Source organism: Eleutherodactylus coqui, chromosome 8 (genome assembly GCF_035609145.1).
Source record: "Eleutherodactylus coqui strain aEleCoq1 chromosome 8, aEleCoq1.hap1, whole genome shotgun sequence".
Classification (NCBI taxonomy): domain Eukaryota; kingdom Metazoa; phylum Chordata; class Amphibia; order Anura; family Eleutherodactylidae; genus Eleutherodactylus; species Eleutherodactylus coqui.
This window is the reverse complement of record NC_089844.1, coordinates 76,628,894-76,648,767: the sequence shown is the minus strand read 5'-3', so window position 1 is coordinate 76,648,767 and position 19,874 is coordinate 76,628,894.

Genomic DNA, 19,874 nt, shown 5'->3' with positions numbered 1-19,874 from the left:
TATATGATCGCCGTTATCCATTAGAGAATGGCAATCATGTGACCAGGGACCACTTACCGCAGCCCCCTGTGAAATCTCCAGGCTCTCAGCTACCTTTGGTAGCCAGGAGCAGGGAGATTTTAAATTTCCCAGGAAATTCTTGGCTTTTGCGCATGCGTCCACCATTGTGCCAACAGGCGCATGCGCTGAAGCCGGAGGAAGGTCTGCGGATAAAGGTCCCGTCATGAGACTAATCCGGGGGCCTTAGGTAATTAATTTCATTTCCCCTCACAGATACGATCCGTGGTGAGATGAAACACAAACTTTTTCAACTTTTTTTTAACTTTACATGACTGAATACCGCAGGCCCCAGGTGACATCTCCCAGCTCTAGGCTACTCTTGCTAACCGGAAGCAGGGAGATTTTAAATTCCCTGGGCTCCCTGGCCTTCTGCGCATGCGCCCAACATTTTACCTCTGGCGCGCATGCACAGAAGGCAGTACAGATCATTGCAGGACCAGATTGCTGTGGGACATCGTGTAGGCCGGAGGTGAGTAGTTTCAGCTCCCATCACAAATCCATGAGTGGAGATGAAACTTTAACTTTATTTAATTATTTTACTTTTATGCGATCGCAATGGATAATGTCGATCATGTGACTGGGGATCGCACACCGCAGCCCTCGATTACAGCTCCCGGATACTGGCAACAGCCATTTGCAGTTAGCTGTCACATGTACAAACCCCGCAGCTTTACTCTATAAGGCTGGCGTCTTTTTACGGCACTGTTGATTAAAGCCCAGACACCCAGGATGTGATAATACATGTGGGTGGTCACTAAGGGGTTAAAAGCATACTAAAAGGGCTACTCCAGTGATTTTTTTTTTTGTTTATTCATGATTAGGGCTGTGGCTGTGTGATTTTGTGAAAAATAAAAATTTCGATTTTTAAATTTATGGACAATTCTTGATTTTCTTCTCAATTTTGATTTTCATTCTTAACCAAATGAACTGAAAAAAAAATTCTGTATCAGGCCTTGTTTTTTGTGGGGTGAGTAGTACTTTTTAGTAGCATCACTTTGAGATACATTTGAGATACCTAGGATGCAGCTTGTAATGTCACCAATGGAGCTGGTAAGCTTTGGTGGAATACAGAATTAGTGAAAGGTCCACTAATTCCAAATTGTACTATACCTGCTGTTTCATCACATACCATGTTGCGAAAGGTTCATCTAGGGCTAGGTGCTTCTCACATCAGTTCATGTCTTACAGTTACAGAAGCACTCAGTTTGGATAAGAAATGAATGAATGTGAAAGCTGCTGTACATTTCCAAATATCTAACGCTGCCTGGCTGACAGGGACGCTCATGGAGTGCTGGGGGTGGCCAGGTGGCTGTGGTATTGCAATTAAATATATTTGGTAAAAGGTATGTGTTAGATTTCCAAATGAATTGTTTATATTCGAGCTCGAAGTAACTTGCAGACCACACACACATTGGAGGTGATTAAAGGTCATCCGTTTATTGCATTAGTAAGCACCAGTATATACACAAAAGACATTTGCTATGAGGCTAGAACATGCCTCACTTGTAATAATTATAATTTATTATCATTGGTTTGTAAAACTAAACAAGAATATTAACATCTTAGTTGCCAGGCAGACTTCTCTCGAGCGGATTAGAACTATGTGTAATAGATTTCTCAAAATGTACACAGCTGTATAAACAATAAGATTTAGGAACATGAGAACAGACTGTTTCGACACACGGGGCCCATGAGTCTGCTTCTTTTATCTCTTTGTACAGAATGTACTAAACCATCAAGATCCTCTTTGAACTGTTATTGCATATCTGCAAAATTCTTGTTAAAGAGAAATGCAAATGATATAACAGGCAGAAGCATACAAAATGGATACAAGATATATTTACTGCCCTAACAGCTGCTAGCTTTCACACTGAGGCAACACCCCTTCCTCCACGCTGCCCCTGCTGTCGCATATGCTGGTCTGCTCCAGATTCTTGGAGCTTTAAGCATGCCCGGTTGCGAGGGTGAGTAAAGTAATAGCAAGGCAGTAGTGAATGTAGGCTCCCTGCTGGTCACGGATCATGGGGACGGGCAGGAAGTACAGGCTGCTTCTACCATATTGGCTTCAGCCTCCAGCGCACCAGGGCTTTGGGTACACTATAAGTTCTCTCCTACATATACCACAGTTCAGTGCTCTTCAAGCAGGAAAATCGAATTTTGAGATTCTGTATAAGAACAGAATCGTGAGGCTCCTAAGGGGCAAATTAATCAAATTAACTTGAATAATCGCCCATCCCTATTTATGATATAGCTATCCCCCACTATATATAAGTGAGCTAGTGTTACCTTGGTTAGCTATTTCTTACTGTTTGAAACTTCTGGCCTCTTCTCTCCCAGATGGTTATGTGATCTCCATTCTGACCAGCAACAATCTACTTGAGGTTTTGTACTCATTTTCTAGTCAGATTCTCATTTTGTGGTAAACCACACAAACTGCCTAGACTGGTACACAGACATCACAGTTACTGATGATGGACAGTACAGAAAAAGAGATGGAGCCACCCAAAATAAGAAAAAGGATGTGTAGACTATATCCTTCATGGGGCTGTGTTGGTTTGATTTTTGAAAGGAGATGTTGCAGCGATATTGAAGTCTTCGCCTTGCTTTCAGGCCTGACCAGGTTTTAGCAGTATCTCTGTCTTTCCTGGGGCTGGAGGGCGTGGTGTCCAGTGAGTGATGTCTCTAGTTGCCCTGCCCTATGTCAGTGCAGGTCAATTCAGTTTGCTGGGAAGGAGCACTGCCTGTCTCTGGAGCTCCATTTCCTTGCTAAGACTACTGCACCAGCTAAGCACCACAGTTTGTTACCTTGTACTGTTCATTATTGTGTTCAGGGCTCCTTGGTAGGAATTTGTTCGTGGCCAAGGTACACGTGGGGGCCCACACCTTTTAGAGCAGTCGGCCTGCCGATTAGGCAGGGATGACTCCTTGGGTAAGGGTTTTCAGAGAAAAGTTTTCCCATATTTTCATTTTGGATTTACGTTGTACTTATTGGTTGTGTTACACACAGTCGTGCTTATTCTTTTGTTTGTGTGCGTCACACATCTGGTTAGGACGCAGCAGGAGACAATTCTCTGAATAACAGGTGCAGCCAACCTCAATTGACCTTCACAACCTTCAGGGTGGATGTGTGAACAACAGATACCAAAAAGTTTGAAAAATCGGGTATAGGCCGGAATCAACCGAGTGTATTTGTATTTGCGTGTGCATGCAGCACTGCGTTTTGTGCATCATGTGTTACGTATTTGAGCGTGCCAACAGCGTTTTTACTGTACTTTTGAATGCACAGGTTGTGCACAGCTGCACATGCGAAAAAACATACACTGATGCTCTCAGACATTGAAATGGTCAATTAGTTTAATGAGTTCAAGATGTGTTCTTTTCCTGCACAAATGCGCAAGAAAATAGAGCATGTTGCATTTTTTTTTGTGAGACGGAATTGCACCGCCAAATACGCACATGTGAATGAATCTATTGAAATTAATGGGTTCCACTTTCTGCATAATGCATGCACTAATTTTTTGTGCACAAATACGTTTGTGCGAATCTGGCCTAAGGTGGCACCTAGGTATTTTAACTTAACTTCTCTGCGTATTGCATAATCAGCATGTTTTGCGTTTCGAGGCTACCAAGCCTCTTCCTCAGTATTTGCTGGCGGCACACTATACATGAAATTATAATCACAGAAAGGCGATAACAGCAAGTCTAGTGTGTTATAGATGATACAAAGTATAAAGACAAGTATGGAAGAATAAGTGTAACATAAAACACAAAAGTAATCAATTAGTGATAGATACATAATAAAACATTGAACTAAAGCACTAAATGGGAAAAAAAAAGCATTTTTTCAACGACATGGTCAATTATGAATTGCTGGGGATTAGAGATGAGCGAGCGTACTCGTCCGAGCTTGATGCTCGTTCGAGTATTAGGGTACTCGAGATGCTCGTTACTCGAGACGAGCACCACGCGGTGTTCGAGTCACTTCCATTTTCTTCACAGAAAATTTTGCGACGTTTTCTGGCCAATAGTAACACAGGGAAGGCATTACAACTTCCTCTTGTGAAGTTCCAGCCCTATCCCACCCCCCTGCAGTGAGTGGCTGGGGAGATCAGGTGACACCCAAGTATCTAAACTGGGGCCGGCCGCGGCTCGCCACAGATGCACGCTGAGAGACATTAGGGAAAGTGCCGTGCTGCTGTAGCTGCTATAGGGAGAGTGTTAGGCTGTTCTCTTCGTCTTCAAGAACCCCAACGGTCCTTCTTAGGGCCACATCTGACCGTGTGCAGTACTGTTGAGGCTGCTTTTAGCAGTTTTGCAAATTTTTTTTTTGTATATCGGGCGTGCAGACCATAGCGTCCTTAGTCTGCAGTCATTTTACTGAGTATAGGGGCAGTATTGGTGAGGCAGGGACAGTGGTACAGGGAAAGAGATACTGTCTATATAGGCAGTGGGCTTTTTCAAAAAAATTGGAAAACAAAATCTTTGGGCTGCCTGTGACCATGTTCAGTTTACTGCGTGTCTGCTGGGGGTAGTAGTCGCTCATTATTACCCAGCTAAGCCTGTGACCGTCTACAGTTTACTGTGTGTCTGCTGGGGGTAGTAGTCGCTCATTAATACCCTAGACTGCTACTACTACTGAAATGGAACTAATACTATGCTCCCCCTATACTGCTGCTTTGGAATTGTTACTGGGGCCTGTCTTGACTGCTACTATTACTGAAATGGGCGGTTGGGCAGCATGTTACCCAGGAGAAGTGGCAGCGGAGTGTCATGCAGGCAGTGATTGTGCTTTGTTGGAGGTAGTGCGGTGCTTAGCTAAGGTATGCCTTGCTAATGAGGGTTTTTCAGAAGTAAAAATTGTTGGGGGGGGGCCCACTCTTGCCGCTATTGTGGCTTAATAGTGGGACCTGGGAACCTGAAATGCAGCCCAACATGTAGCCCCTCGCCTGCCCTATCTGTTTCTGTGTCGTTCCGATCACTTTCTTGAATTTCCCAGATTTTCACCAATGAAAACCTTAGCGGAGCATAGGTCCCATACAAAAATGCTCGGGTCGCCCATTGACTTCAATGGGGTTCATTACTCGAAACCTCAAGCATCGCGGGAAGTTCAACTCAAGTAACGAGCACCCGAGCATTTTGGTGCTCGCTCATCTCTACTGGGGATGCATAAAAATGAATAAATGGAATAAAGATTCTATGAATTATCTATATATTTTGTCTATTTAAATGATTGTTAATAACAAGGTCATAGAATACATGATAAAAGGAATAAAGATAAAAAGGACACATTCATGAATTACTGGAATTGAATTAAATGAATATTGAATAAAAATTTAATTCATACTAATATTATTAAGTAACTCTGTTGGTCTGTTTGTTACCTTTTCACGACTAAACCACTAAAGCGATTTTGATGGAATTTGACTGGGAGATAGCTTGCATCTTGAGGAAGGACAAAGGCTACATTTTATCCCGAAAATTTATAGAGTTCTCTAGGAAGCGCAACAAGACAGATTTATTTGGTGACAAGCAGGCACACCTCCACTGTCAGTGCCACATCGTGCAGCGAGGCAGAGGGGAAGGGGGTGCACATCATAAGCTATGCCTACACAAACAATCAGACGTCACACATATGCGATTATTAAGTGCGGCGGAGCAGAACGGAGGGGGGGGGGGTGCACATCATAAGTTAGGCCTCCTCAAATGGGCAGATGCATGACGGCAGACCTCATTGCTGCACGTATGTGATTATCAGGCTAGCAGGGATACCCGGCGTTGCCCGGGATTAAAACCTGAACCAAAGACACATTAGCATGGATTGAGATTTTAAAGAAAATCTGTGTGTTAGGTTGTGTTTAGGGGACTTGTAGTACTATGGATTACCAGTGTGGCATGTTTGTATTGCTGGGTGTGGTGTTCTCCAGCCAGCGAATCTCCACTGCTCTCCTGCAAATATGTACCAGTCCATCTGCAAGAAGATGCCGATATCCCTTCACTCTAGGGTTTGATTTTCTTGGATGCCTGTTATGTTTTGTGTGTGTAAACAGTGTCATGTTCAGTGTCCATGCAGGTAAACAGACATCAGGTGTGAACAGGCATGTTCAGTGTATATGTATGTGTTCTGTGGGTCTGTGCAGGTGGCTAGACATGAATTATGAACAGTCCTGTTCTGTTTTGCATGCAATCCCTAGTGTGTTAGTGTGAACTGTGTCCTGTCCTGCTGTGGGCGAGTTAGGTGCTTAGATTCCAGTGTGGGGCCATCCTTATCAGGACGATCACCCTGCTTGCAGGCAGGTGTCATGTGGATGTTGTCTCATTGGAGTAGGAACCCGCAAAACAACAAGGACCCTTGAAGTAGGCCCATGAGTTTAAGTGACTTGGCTAATCTATGAACTAATAACTCATACCTAAGTTATTCCATCTGGTTATGTGTGAAGGTATACAAGGTGCTGGGTTTTGAGCATTTGTCAGTCTTTGTGTTATGTCTGTCCGTGAGTCCAGCTTCCCGGTTGCAGTTCACTTTCCCTGGGTATTTTGTGTGTGCGTTTGGGTCTTATCTCAGGTTAACACTTCTGTTAACTTACAGCACACTTCCAGATCTTTAAACCTGACAGCAAGAAAGACTACCAAGTCTGTGGAATGCACGCCAAATAGAGGGGTCAGAGCTGTCAGAGCCCCAAGCAGTATATTTCAATGTCACAGCAATAGAATGGCAGCATCCCAGGCATATTGCAAAATGGTAATTTATTCCTCCATATACCTGCTACGTTTCGACCCTCTTGGGGTCTTTATCAAGCATAAAGAGCATTTTGAGCATTTGCCAGTCTTTGTGTTATGTCTGTCCGTGAGTCCAGTTTCCCGGTTGCAGTTCACTTTCCCTGGGTATTTTGTGTGTGCATTTGGGTCTTATCTCAGGTTACGCAGCCAGCGCGCCCTTGTTTGGACGTGATTCCATCCTTGCATCTCTGTTGAGGTGTGGTGCGCCCAATGGCTGTAACACTGTGTTATCCATAGCAACCAATCATAGCACCGCGTTTATTTTACCTTAGCAGTATAACAAATAACAACCAATCACAGGGCTGCTTTTATTTTACCTGAGCTTTGTAAGAAATGAAAGCTGATCTCTAGAAACCAATCACAGCACAGCTTTCATTTAACCTCAGCAGTATAACAAAAATACCAACCAATCACAACGCAGCTTTCATTTTACCTTAGCTGTAACACTGTGTTATCCATAGCAACCAATCATAGCACCGCGTTTATTTTACCTTAGCAGTATAACAAATAACAACCAATCACAGGGCTGCTTTTATTTTACCTGAGCTTTGTAAGAAATGAAAGCTGATCTCTAGAAACCAATCACAGCACAGCTTTCATTTAACCTCAGCAGTATAACAAAAATACCAACCAATCACAACGCAGCTTTCATTTTACCTTAGCTGTGTAAAAGATTGTTTCCTTTTCACAATCGTATTTCCTATCCATTTTTTGGTCTTTTTTTAATATGCCATGTAAGCGGAAGTCAGATCCAGCGCATAGCTCGAGCAGTGCTTGAACAGTGAAAATTACTAGAACCCAAGAATCTGATGACCACACTGAGGCAAGAAGGCATCAGCAATCTGAAAGACAAGCTGCTCTGGGAACAGTAGAGACCCAGCAACAGTCTCCGGCCCATCAGTCTTTAGATTATGAGCATCACGTGTCTCTTAAAGCTACAGAGAGATTGGAGCAATCTCAGGTCCGCCGAACACTAGATGCTGACCGTCACGCATCTCTCAGAGCTAGAGATACATTGGACCAATGTCAGGTGCGCAAAACTTTAGACGTTGACCTTAATGCATCTTTTAGAGCTACACAGACATTGGAGCATTGTCAGGGCCACCGAACCTTAGATGAAAATATTGTAAAAGCCATTATTATGACTGGGATAGTAAAAGGAAAAAGTGTTTTAATTCCACGCATTCCGATAATACCGACAAATTTGCCTTTTCAGTTCAAAAGGGGCAATTCCCTCTAAAAATAGTATTTGTGATGGCGATCAATAAGGCTTAAGGTCAAACACTTAAGGTAGCAGGTGTACATTTAGAAAAAACATGTTTTTCTCATGGGCAACTGTATGTGGCGTGCTCATGTGTATACAGCCTACAAAACCTTTATATCCTAGCAAAAGATAACAAGACCAAAAGCATAGAGTTTTTCAAACGTAGGTTTGGGAGTAACGAGCGGAAAAAAAACTATTATCTTCTGGTCCTTGTCAAACAGTCTCCAAAGCTTCGCTTAGGCCGATAGGTGAGAGGGTGTGGAGTTTTTGTATCCAAACATCTCTCTTTTCTTGAGGGTTCTGAATCTATCCGTTGCATCTACAGATATTTGTTATGTTTGAGAACTGAGTGCCGAGATACGCTGTGTTTGAGGAAACCGTGGGTGACGTTGAATCTGTTTATTTATTCTACAACTTAAACTTTGTGGAGTGCATCCTACATACTGAAGCCGGCATGAACATTGTAGCTTGTAGATCACATAATTACAGGAACAGTTGATAAAAGATTTTATCTGATAGTTCTCGTATGTGGTATAGCTCGTGAACTTGGTTGTCTTGTTCATACTTGCAGTTTCTTTTAATGCATCTGTAACAACCCACTACATGCTGGAAGAACTGTTGAACACTCGTTTGGCTCTTTTTAACTTGTTTCAGCTTGCTGGGTGGTAACCTAGTCGTCAAGGATATAATCCAAGGTTCAGGTGGAATTACTTTCACAAGGTAGGGATCTTGTATGAGAACAGACCAATATTTTTTCCAGAGTGTTTCTAATAATCAAATGCGAGTGGCTGTAAGTAGTGATAAAGCAGAGACTGAATTTCTGTGACTACTTTTCACCCATTTTTTTTATTTAGAGCGTCTGAACCAAACAGACACTCTAAACTATGTAGCTATACCCCCAGTTTGTATGGGGGCTCTTTCACATGGGCGTATTTTTCCTTAGTATTTTGTGAGCCAAAACCAGGAGTGGAATGTATTGAGAGAAAGTATATTGGGAAGTTTTGCATTTCTTCCGTATTTTGGACCCGCTCCTGGTTTTGGCTCACAAAATACTGAGGAAAAATACACCCGTGTGAATGAGCCCTGAGTGAGCCAGTGTTAGCTAGGTTAGTTATTCCTTTTTATCTGAAACTCCTGGCCTCTTTTTTACCTTTTTCATGGTCATGTGATCTCAGTTCTGCTCCAGCCCAGATTTACTTGGGGTTATGTATTCAGTTTTTAGTCAATTTTTATTATTCTATGTGATCCTGTTGTATTTACCCTAACACTGAAACTGCCCAAAGAGGGACACAGGCACTCCTATCACAGCTCCCGTGACAACAGTTGTCATAGAGGAGATCACCATTGATTCTCCTGACTGTATACATATGGTCTGTAGCTTATGTAGGGGAATATAGAAGGTAATAATAGTTAAACTGTTTCCCCAGCAAGCAGAAATGGGACAGCCTGTAGCTAATACTGCACTGATGCATCACGGGATTGATTTGAAAGTAAAAGCATAAAATCTCACCATCAAGATGGTGCCTGATAGGCATCAGACAGGAGACTGCACTGCATGATAGTAATTGGTGAGGGGGGCAGGGATGGAAGAATGTATTTTTGTTAGAATGGCCCTTTAACCCCCAAGTAGGCAGTTAAATGTTATGATATATAGAGAGCATTTCTAGCAATAATGTAGCATAATACAGATCAGAGAGTTTATGTAAATGCTAGAGTTTAGCTCATAAAGTATTATGAAAGTCAGAATTTAATGATGAAAATAATGCAAATGATAATGAATATATCGGAAGAATATGCTAGTGAGCAAAATGCTATAGTCATAATGAGTATTGCATAGTGTGAGACACTGAAGGGGTTAATAATGGACTGTTGCTATGTTTCGCCTGGATTCAGGTATTACGCCCATTAGGTGAAGGGAGTTCAGGTCTCACTACGTGGGACAGGGGAAAAACCAGGGATGCAATAGGTAATTGCTGGAGATGTTTTGTAAAACATGTTTGTGCCTGTTTTTTTGGAATGGATGGCAGGCTTGGTAGTGGGGCTGTCCATTCCACTGCCTCCACTCCAGGTATTATTTTGGGGAGGGGCTGGCTGATTAGCGGAGCCATAAAGTCTGCCAAGCGGCAGACAGAGAAGAGGCCGGGTGCAGCTAGGAATGCTGGATGCTGCTGGTCTCAAGGGATGCTCTATTCCTGACCCAGGAAAAAAACTGGACTTTTTGCAACTGTGTGGTTTTTTTTTTGTGCGGCTGCAGCGAGTCGTCCGTATAGTCAGGTACGGACTCTGTATAGTAAGTGCTGGATAAGCAGGATTTTATTTATGCCTGAAGTTCAGGCTGTGTTTTGTTTATTTTTATGCTTGCTAATAAACACAGGCCAAGCCTGTATGGACTATATCTGCTGTTGTGGTCTCTGCCACTCACACTGCAACCCTGCGCTCTACCTAAGCTGACTCTCCGACAATAGGTTTATTCACTGGGGAACACAATTTTTGGTGACTAAGAAGTTAGAAATTTTGGGGGGTCATGGATTATGAAAATGACATTAGTTTTTTTTCTCCATCAGGTCTGCTTATCAAGATATGGCATATGTCAATATAAATTTATACGTGTACACATACTGAATTATTTATGTAATGACTACCAATCAAAAGCTGAAGGTCATCATATGTGTATCCCATCGCCTGCAGTCCTGTTCTTCCACGGTCACCATTAGTCTGCCATCATATGCGTATCCCATCATCCGCAGTACTGTTCTTCCATGGTCACCAGTAGTCCGTCATCATATGTGTATCCCATTATCCACAGTACTGTTCTTCCATGGTCACCGGTAGTCCGCCATCATATGTGTATCCCATCGCCTGCTGTCCTGTTCTTCCACGGTTACCAGCAGTCCGCCATCATATGCGTATCCCATCGTCTGCAGTCCTGTTCTTCCACGGTCACCGGTAGTCCGCCATCATATGTGTACCCCATCGCCTGCAGTCCTGTTCTTGCACGGTCACCAGTAGTCGGCCATCATATGTGTATCTCATCGTCCGCAGTCCTGTTCTTCCACGGTCAACAGTAGTCGGCCATCATATGTGTATCCCATCGTCCGCAGTCCTGTTCTTCCACAGTCTTTATTTCCTAGTGAGATTATTCACCCCATTCATCACTTGCATCACAGAGACAATCTGGAAATAAATCCAAAATGATTGCAGGTCCTGCAATCTGATGCTCATGTTACACCCAAGGGTTCAGAAACAGAAGTGATCAGATTCTCCACAAGCTCACCAGAGTTTGCGGCTTTTTAGTTCCCAAGAAAATGCTTTACAAGCACACAGAACAATGACCGCACACGTGCCTCTGGCCACTGACCATTGGAAATGCTGATCTTTCATGTGTTTCTGGATTTGTGGTTGATCGAATTTACCTGCTTTTAGCTTCTCCATGCTCATTGCAGGAAATTTTCTACATTTGTAGCCAAATCACCTTCCATTTCTCTTCAATGACTTTACAAATGGTTTGAAACCAAGTTTGATGTGCAGTGATGGCAATATGTATCATATGTACTAATAATAAGCAAATGCTGGTGGGAAAATAAGGTAAATATAACAAAAATAGGTAATGACATAAGAAATATCTCAAAAACTAGAGCTCCTAGAATAAAAATGAGTAGAATTTTCGGAATCAGCGGCACAAAAATACCCAGAATAAGGTCTAAAATTCCAGACTCCATGAAAAAAAATTTTTTGTTCCCCTTTGAAGTGATGCTGAAGCTGATATCTAATTAAATCTAAGATATGGAGGTTTAGGATAGGAAATGTTATATTGCTGTTTGCATGAATATATAGGATATTGCAAATGTGTATTATGCTACTGATTTGTAGAAATGTGTGAAGTAGCTGACTGACACAGTTACTGCCATTTATTAAAGACATGTAATATGAAAAAAAGGTTTTGTACCATGTTAGCCAGCAAAGTAAACTGTGATTGTTCCCAGTGAGAGAAACAAAGTAATCTTGTAGATATGATACCTTTTAATGGTTAACAAAAATACATGAGGTTACAGCAAGCTTTCAGGATATCACCCCCTTTGTCATTTGCCTGATGAAGGGGGCGATATCCCAAAAGCTCGCTGCAACATCATGTATTCTTTTAGCCATTAAAAGGTATATCTACTTACTGAAAACAATCACACTTAAAGACGTGACGCAGACTGATAGTTACTGATCAATTGTTGATGATTATTGTGTGCATCCAGGCCACCAAGGAAGTGTAATTGTCTCTGTTGTGGCCTGTGTGGATATTGTGTGATTCAGTCCCAAACCCAGAAATGGTTGTCATATTTTGAGTGTTCTTTACCAGCTACCAGGCTGGATGGGGAGAGTATATCTGATGGATGAATAATTAGCCCAACATAGTGGTTCCTGCGGAGGTATAAGAAGTAGAGTGTGGTGCGCAAGTGGAGGCTGTGTTTACCATCTTGGTAAAGTGCATGACGACCTAGAAGAGATTGGATGTAACCTACAACATTGTTGTATCCCGCATGGGCAGTGAAGTCAAGATAGTGTTGCAGATAACGAAGATAGTGTTGATGTAGATTTGTAAAGGGACTGTGCTAGTACCAAGGAGTTACTGCATAGTTGAGAGACTGTACTTGACCAGCAAAAATACAGAACAGTGTTACAGAGATGCCAGAGTCTTTGTATCTGAGCGTAATGGATTATGTTAACAAAGCATTCAGAATTGCTTGTTACAACCCCCCCACCACCACCAGCACCACCACCATGTGACCACTGCTCGGACCTAATATAGCAGAGTCATCCTGCATTATACATTTGCACCAACAGATGTCAGCATAAGACAGACAATACAATATCGAATTGGCATCTTAGTTCTGCATCACAATATAGAATTCCCCACAGCATTGTACAAGCAAATATTCTACCCCTTCATCTCCCCCCACTTCATAAAAGTTGTCCTCAACCATTAGTAAAACTAACATTCAATAACAAAGTGAAGAGCACTGCACGTCCTCCAAATTATTGGTGTAGTGTCGTACACGGACGAGCACCCCCAAATTTTCCAATGTAGAAGGCAGTTTCCACCCCACAAACTTGAAGGGTGGGCATATGGATAGTGGAAGTTACATGCATGTGAACCATAGGGAAGGCCTCCACAGACACAGAAGCATGAGGGGGCTCCACTCGCTCACTGTCTATTCTTTGCCCCTGCTCTTTAGTTTCACCTTGTACAGGCTGTGCATTGGAGGGGCCCGGTGATTCAGGGAGCATCTACCCAGCAGGTGTTGGTAATAAAGGCGGTTGTTCAGCAGGGATCCAGACTTCTCAGATGTTGGATTGCAGCTGTTCAATAGCCTCTAGGGCCAGACATTTAGGTGAAGAATACTTTTTTCTCCTTGGCGTAAATCATAATCCTCTAGGGACAAGTACCAACAGGCCACAGATAGGCAATGCACGAAGAGGAGGTCACCTAGCACAATGTCCTCAACCCATCTGTACCTGTAGTGTCTCATATTGTGTAACAACCCTATAGCTTCGCAGTTTGCGATGTTCCTACGATGTCAAATGGTATCAAGCTCGTGCCTCCAATTCTTCTTGACGTTGTTTCCAAGCAGCCAACTCCTACTGATGCTGATACAATGGAGTCAGAACTACCATAATGTGGTGTTGATAGGAATGTGGTTGAAACCAAAGTCAGGACAGGTGGAATTCTTGCACAAAGTTTCCATAACACAGAAGGTGTAGGCAAAGATGTGATCATGGAACAGAGCAATGATCAGGATAGGCAATGGACAGAGCAAACGTCAATAAATAAGCTAAGGATCTGCATATAGATTTAGTCCTGTTAATGGGCAAATTCGCATGTAGAATTCGACGCAGATCCATGGCAGAAATTCCACGTGCAGATTTTGCCCATTAACAGGGCTAAATGCCCACGTGGATCTGTGGCAAAATCTGCAGCAGAATAGCAACAAATTAGACGCAGTTTTCTGCCACAGTGTCAGAGGTGGTATCTGCGCAGGAAGTTCCACATCAAATTCCACCATGTAAAAGCACCATGGCCATCTTGGATCACCAGAGCAGAGCCGCAGGGACTGGTGAATCCGCAACGTTATGGGCATAAGAGGGCACCAGGTAATAGGCCCCAGGGAGTTACTTCAAGCTGGCTCTTCACCTCCAATAGCTGTAGGGAGTCAACACATACTGCCATCTACATAAGATAGTCGCTTGGTCAAGCCAACTTTACTGTTATGAGTATGAGCATTTTTAAAGGGAACTTGTCACCTCCAAACAGCACCATAAACAAGACCTCTATGAGAGAACACACTCATAGTATTTGGAGGTCGCAAATTCCCTTTAAAAGGAACCTGTGATCACATTTGAGCCCCATAAACTACAGTATGGGGCTCAAGGTGAGAGAAAGGGAAGCTTAGGGTGCACCTCTTCATAGTCACCAGGTGCCCTGTTCATGCGCTGTGACCCTGCAATGTCGCACACAGCGTGACACTTTTCAGATGTCTGTGTGCTGTGGTACATTGGTGTGTGACAGACACACACAGCTGTGCTACATGCCATGTGCCTGACAGACACAGCTCTGCTAAATGACATGCCCGTTACCGACACAGCTTTGGTACATGACGTGCATGGTACAAACACAGCTCTGCTACATTATATGCCGTGACAGACACAGCTGTGCCACATAACATGCACATGTTACAAACTCAGCTCTGCTACATGACATGGGCGTCACAAACACAGCTGTGGTACATGACATGCACCTGACAGACATGATATGTGCATGGTACAAACACAGGTCTGCTACGTTATATGCACGTGACAGCATATAACATGCACATGTTACAAACTCAACTCTGCTATATGATATGAGCATCACAGATGCAGCTTTGGTACATGACATGTGCATAGTACAAACACAGCTCTGCTACATTATTTGTGCGTGACAGACACAGCTGTGCCACAGTACATGCACATGTTACAAACTCAGCTCTGCTGTATGACATGGGCATCACAGACACAGCTTTGGTACATGACATGCGCATGGTACAAACACGGTTTTGCTACATTATATGCGTGTGACAGACACAGCTTTGCCGCAGTACATGCGCATGTTGCAAACTCAGCTCTCCTAAATGACATAGGCGTCGCAAACATACCTGTGCTACATGACATACATCCATATTGACTATACACATTACACGCACAGCACATTAGACAAACAGCCACTCGCAGCTCTACTACATTTATGCTGACTGCACACATGACACACACAGCTCTTGGATACAGTGATGAGCCACTGGTCATGTGATCCCTAGCTCCACCCACACAGGTGATCACATGACGGTGATATCATCACAGGTCCTGGTACTTTTTGTTGGCTTATCCAGTATACAGTACGCAACAACTTCCTCCGCACTTCTGCCACAAACAACAATCAGGTTTCTGGAATTGTGAATCAGCCAACCCAAACAACCAATCAGGTTGCTGGAATTGTGAAAACAACCAATCAGGTTGCTGGAAGCCAACCCCAACAACCAATCAGGTTGTGATTGTAGCAGAAGTGCGGAGGAAGTTGTTAATATGCATACAGTACTATCAAACTCCAGAATGGCTCCTCCCACAGCAGTAACGTCACCACAGTCCTTCAGTCCGCCAGGTCTCTGTGGTGATGGTAGGTCAGTGTCTCCTGTCAGGACCGCTGAGTTGTGTCTGACATAATAACGGCTTAGTTGTATTCTCAGTGTGTTACAACCTGCCATAACGGCGCCTGGGGGTGGAGCTATGATGGCGCCAGGGGGTAGGCTATGATGTCACCAGGGGCGGGGCTATGATGTCACCAGGGTGCCGAGCTATGAGACTCACTCACTCACATAGAAACAGACAAGTGGTTGTTAGTAGTTTGATACCAGGCAGGGGCGTAACTATAGAGGATGCAGGGGATGCGGTTGCACCCGGGCCCAGGAGCCTTAGGGGGCCCATAAGGCCTCTCTTCTCCATATAGGGAACACAATACTATAAGTAAAGCATTATAGTTGGGGGCCCTGTTACAAGTTTTGCATGGAGGCCCGGGAGCTTCAAGTTACACCTCTGATACCAGGCAAAGATCTGAAATTAATTCATATCAGTCCTAAACTCAGGAATTATGTTTAATGCTAATATACAGTCATATACAATCTATTAACTACAACATCCCATGTGGGCCATACACAAGACATTGACAATTGTCCTTGACAGTTGGAACCATCTACACAGAGCAGTGATCTCCACTCTGAAGGCCTGAGACATGGAAGATGGGGATTATTTCCTCTATAGTGGACTATTCTGAAGTGGAAGGTCCTGTAGTTACCAGCCATGGTTGCATAAGCTACCCTCACGTTGCAGCCCCCCCAAACCAAAAGTGATAAGACATTCCTCCACTCTTATAAAATGTAACAGCGCTCAATAGCACAGGCCTCTTTGCTTTGTTGGGTATCTTGCCTAAAGTTCCACCAAATCATTTTCAAATTTCAGGCTTGTGCCAATAGACTAACCTAGAAGTCTCTCAGGTTCCAATGGCTTCAGATTACATTTTTTTAATTTATGGTTTATACCAGAAAAGGCTAAACTAAGGTGACCGGGCCCGAGTGGAGCTGCTACTTTTGCATCCCCTATAGCTATGCCTTGACCCTGGACAGATGCATGTGGTGTACAGAGGGCACTGTCACATATATTTTTCATGTCCCTTTTCCAGTCCAATGCCCCTATATTGAAATTCGCTATATTTGGCTATTACACTTGTTCCATAGTTGTGCTAGAGTATATACTAGCCACCAAAATGTGCATGATATCCCCACCAGGTACCGTGTTTCCCCGAAAAAAGACCCTGTTTTATATTAATTTTTGCCCCAAAAGAGGCACAGGGTCTAATTTTGGGGGATGTCTTATCATGCTTACCTAGCAGGCGTCGTCTGGGTCCCTCCCCCTAGTCTCTGCAGTTCCGGCAAGCTTCTTTGCAGCTCTCAGCCTCCAACAAGCAGTTGCTTGCATTCAATGCGATGGCTGTAATTGGTTCATCGCGCCACAGTCATTGGCTTAGCCACATCACTCGAGTTTATAAACCCCGTTACCAGCAAGTGATCTTCTGTCGGCCCTGAGAACTGCAAGAAAGCCTGCTAGATAAGTAATGCTTTTTTATTTTTCATGAAGTGTAGCTAGGACTTATTTTCATGATAGGGCTTATATTTTATGCCCCCCCCCCCCCCCAAAAAAAAAATCAGGATAGGGTTTATTTTAGGGGTAGGTCCTTTTTTCAGGGAAACACAGTAGTAGCACTGGTCAAAGCTTATAAGTCAGTATATGACTGTTAATGATTATATCAGTAGGAAAGTGTGGTGAGAGTTACATTGAAACATGTACGTGTAAGGAGGACATTTTCCTACACTTTGCAGCTGGCAAGAGTACAAATATCAAGATCTGCTGCTCTCTGCTCTCGGGTCTACTCATAGACCTATGCAATCTACTATTTGGCAACCATTGAGCTATATTCTCACATATGGTTTTTAGAGTGTCATGTTGCAGCCGACGAAGCTTCCCTCAGCAGTTACCAGCAGTTAGCTGGGGTTATAGAAGCTTTATGACACAACTAGAGATGAGCGAGCACGCTCGAGTAACTGCTTACTGGTCCGAGCAGGCTCGGGGGGGGGGGGGGCGGCAGGTGTTAGTGGGGGTAGAGAGAGAGATCTCTCTCACTCTTCCCCCCCCCCCCCCCCCCCGCCCCCCAGAGCCTGCTCGGACCAGTGAGCAGTTACTCGAGAAGAGCGATGCTCGCACGAGTAACTGCTTTATTCAAGCGTGCTTACTCATCTCTAGTCACAACCCCTTTCAGGTATTGGGAGTGAAAAAAGTGCTTATCAGCTTGTCATAGAATTTCTCTAAATGCTCCGATCGCTTTATGTTAAGGTTCTGTATTTTCGTCAATTCTGCCACTACAGCCCTAACTCCTAATGATATGGCCTATTTTGGACATAATGATGCAACCATTTTTGGGGATTTTCATCTCCACTTTTCAAAAGCTATAACTTTTTTTATTTTTCCATACACTGGAGTTCTCACGTTGCATCAAGAGGCCGGCTGACAGCCAAATTCATCTGTCACTACCATTGGCCATCCATATCACATAATTTTACGCTTTTTCAGGCAAAGCTCTTCCCATCCAGAACACACATATACGCCCTGGGATGGGAAATGGTTAAAAATCAACTGGATTGGGCTGTCCTGGGTAAGAGTGATGATAGACAGGATCAGTGCACATAAAAGCTATTGGGCTGCAGCCCAGGACATGGGAGAGATTTCTGTATAGTATGCAATTAATCAGCACTTGTACTCACTGACAGCAGCAATGCCCAATCTCTAACTTGGTCAGTGATAGCAAAGAAGAAGCTCAATAGTAAAGCTATCATGATATAATTAGATATTGTATGATGTGAGTAGGATTCCCTTGAGTTTTATCTGTTTCTTAATCAAAATGACTCCTCATTAGAATTCACAGGAAGCCATGCCCCATATTAGCTCCTTAGAATAATAGAGTATTGCTTCTCTGCACCCAGGAGGTGGGTCCGGGGTAATGCCTTGACATCAGTCTCAGCCCATGTGACTGCCCTGTCATTTGGCAGTCGGCACTGTCATGAATACATTATCTGTTGATGTGGGGTTTGATTGGTTGGTGGGAAGAGAGGTGGTTCCCCCAGCTGGCCAATCAATCGTTATTGTAGTATACTAATTCTGGCCCCTCCTCTGAGAGGGTGCCAGTTATTCTTCTGCATGATAGACTTCTCTTCTGGTCTGCGTTCTCCTGGTGTCACCATATTTTCAGATCAGTCTCTGGTGTTTTACTGATTTAATACTGTAATAACATCTGCTTTCTAGCACTGCTGTGTCATTTATATATATCTGTCAATTGTCACTCCCCAAATCATTATCTAGGGACTGTATAAGTTGCCCCCAGGGTTCTGATGTGGGGCCACCCTCATCAAATTGATCACCCCCCTTTTTGATATCGTTCCCTGAAATTAACCTCTTAGAGACCAAGCCTGTTTGTGCCTTCATAACCAGGCCAAATTTTGGAAATCTGACATGTGTCACTTTAACATAGAATGACTCAATAAAGGTTTTTCCTATCCAAGTGATTCTGACATTGTTTTTTCGACATATATTGTTCCTCATTTAGGTAGCAAAAATAGACCGATTTGTGTATATTTATTAAAAGCGCCAACATTGGGACATTTTTAAAAATTCTCATTTTTTCATATTTTTACCTGCAAGACGACAAATATGTGCAAACATACCGTACAAAGTTTGATAAGATATATATTTCCATCTGTTTGCTTTATTCTGGAAGCACATTTGAAAAACTTTAGATTTTTTTTCAACCATACGTACAAGTTTAACATTGGTTATTAAAATTTTGAGGAACATTTTGTTTTCATCAGTGAGGGGAGATGAAACTGACTTTTTTTTTTAACTTTTATGTGATCACCATTATCCATCGAATCCGATCCGTGAGGGGCGGTAATAGTTTAACTTTTTTTTGTAACTTTTACATGATTGTCATTATCCATTGGGTAATGGTGATCACGTGACCAGGGACCGCATACTGCGCTTCTCCCCTGTGAAATCTCCAGTCTCTCAGCTACCTTAAGTAGCCAGGATATTTTAAATTTCCCTTGTCCTCCGCATGCGCAGAAGCCAGCACCAGGTCCTGGCAGTTACT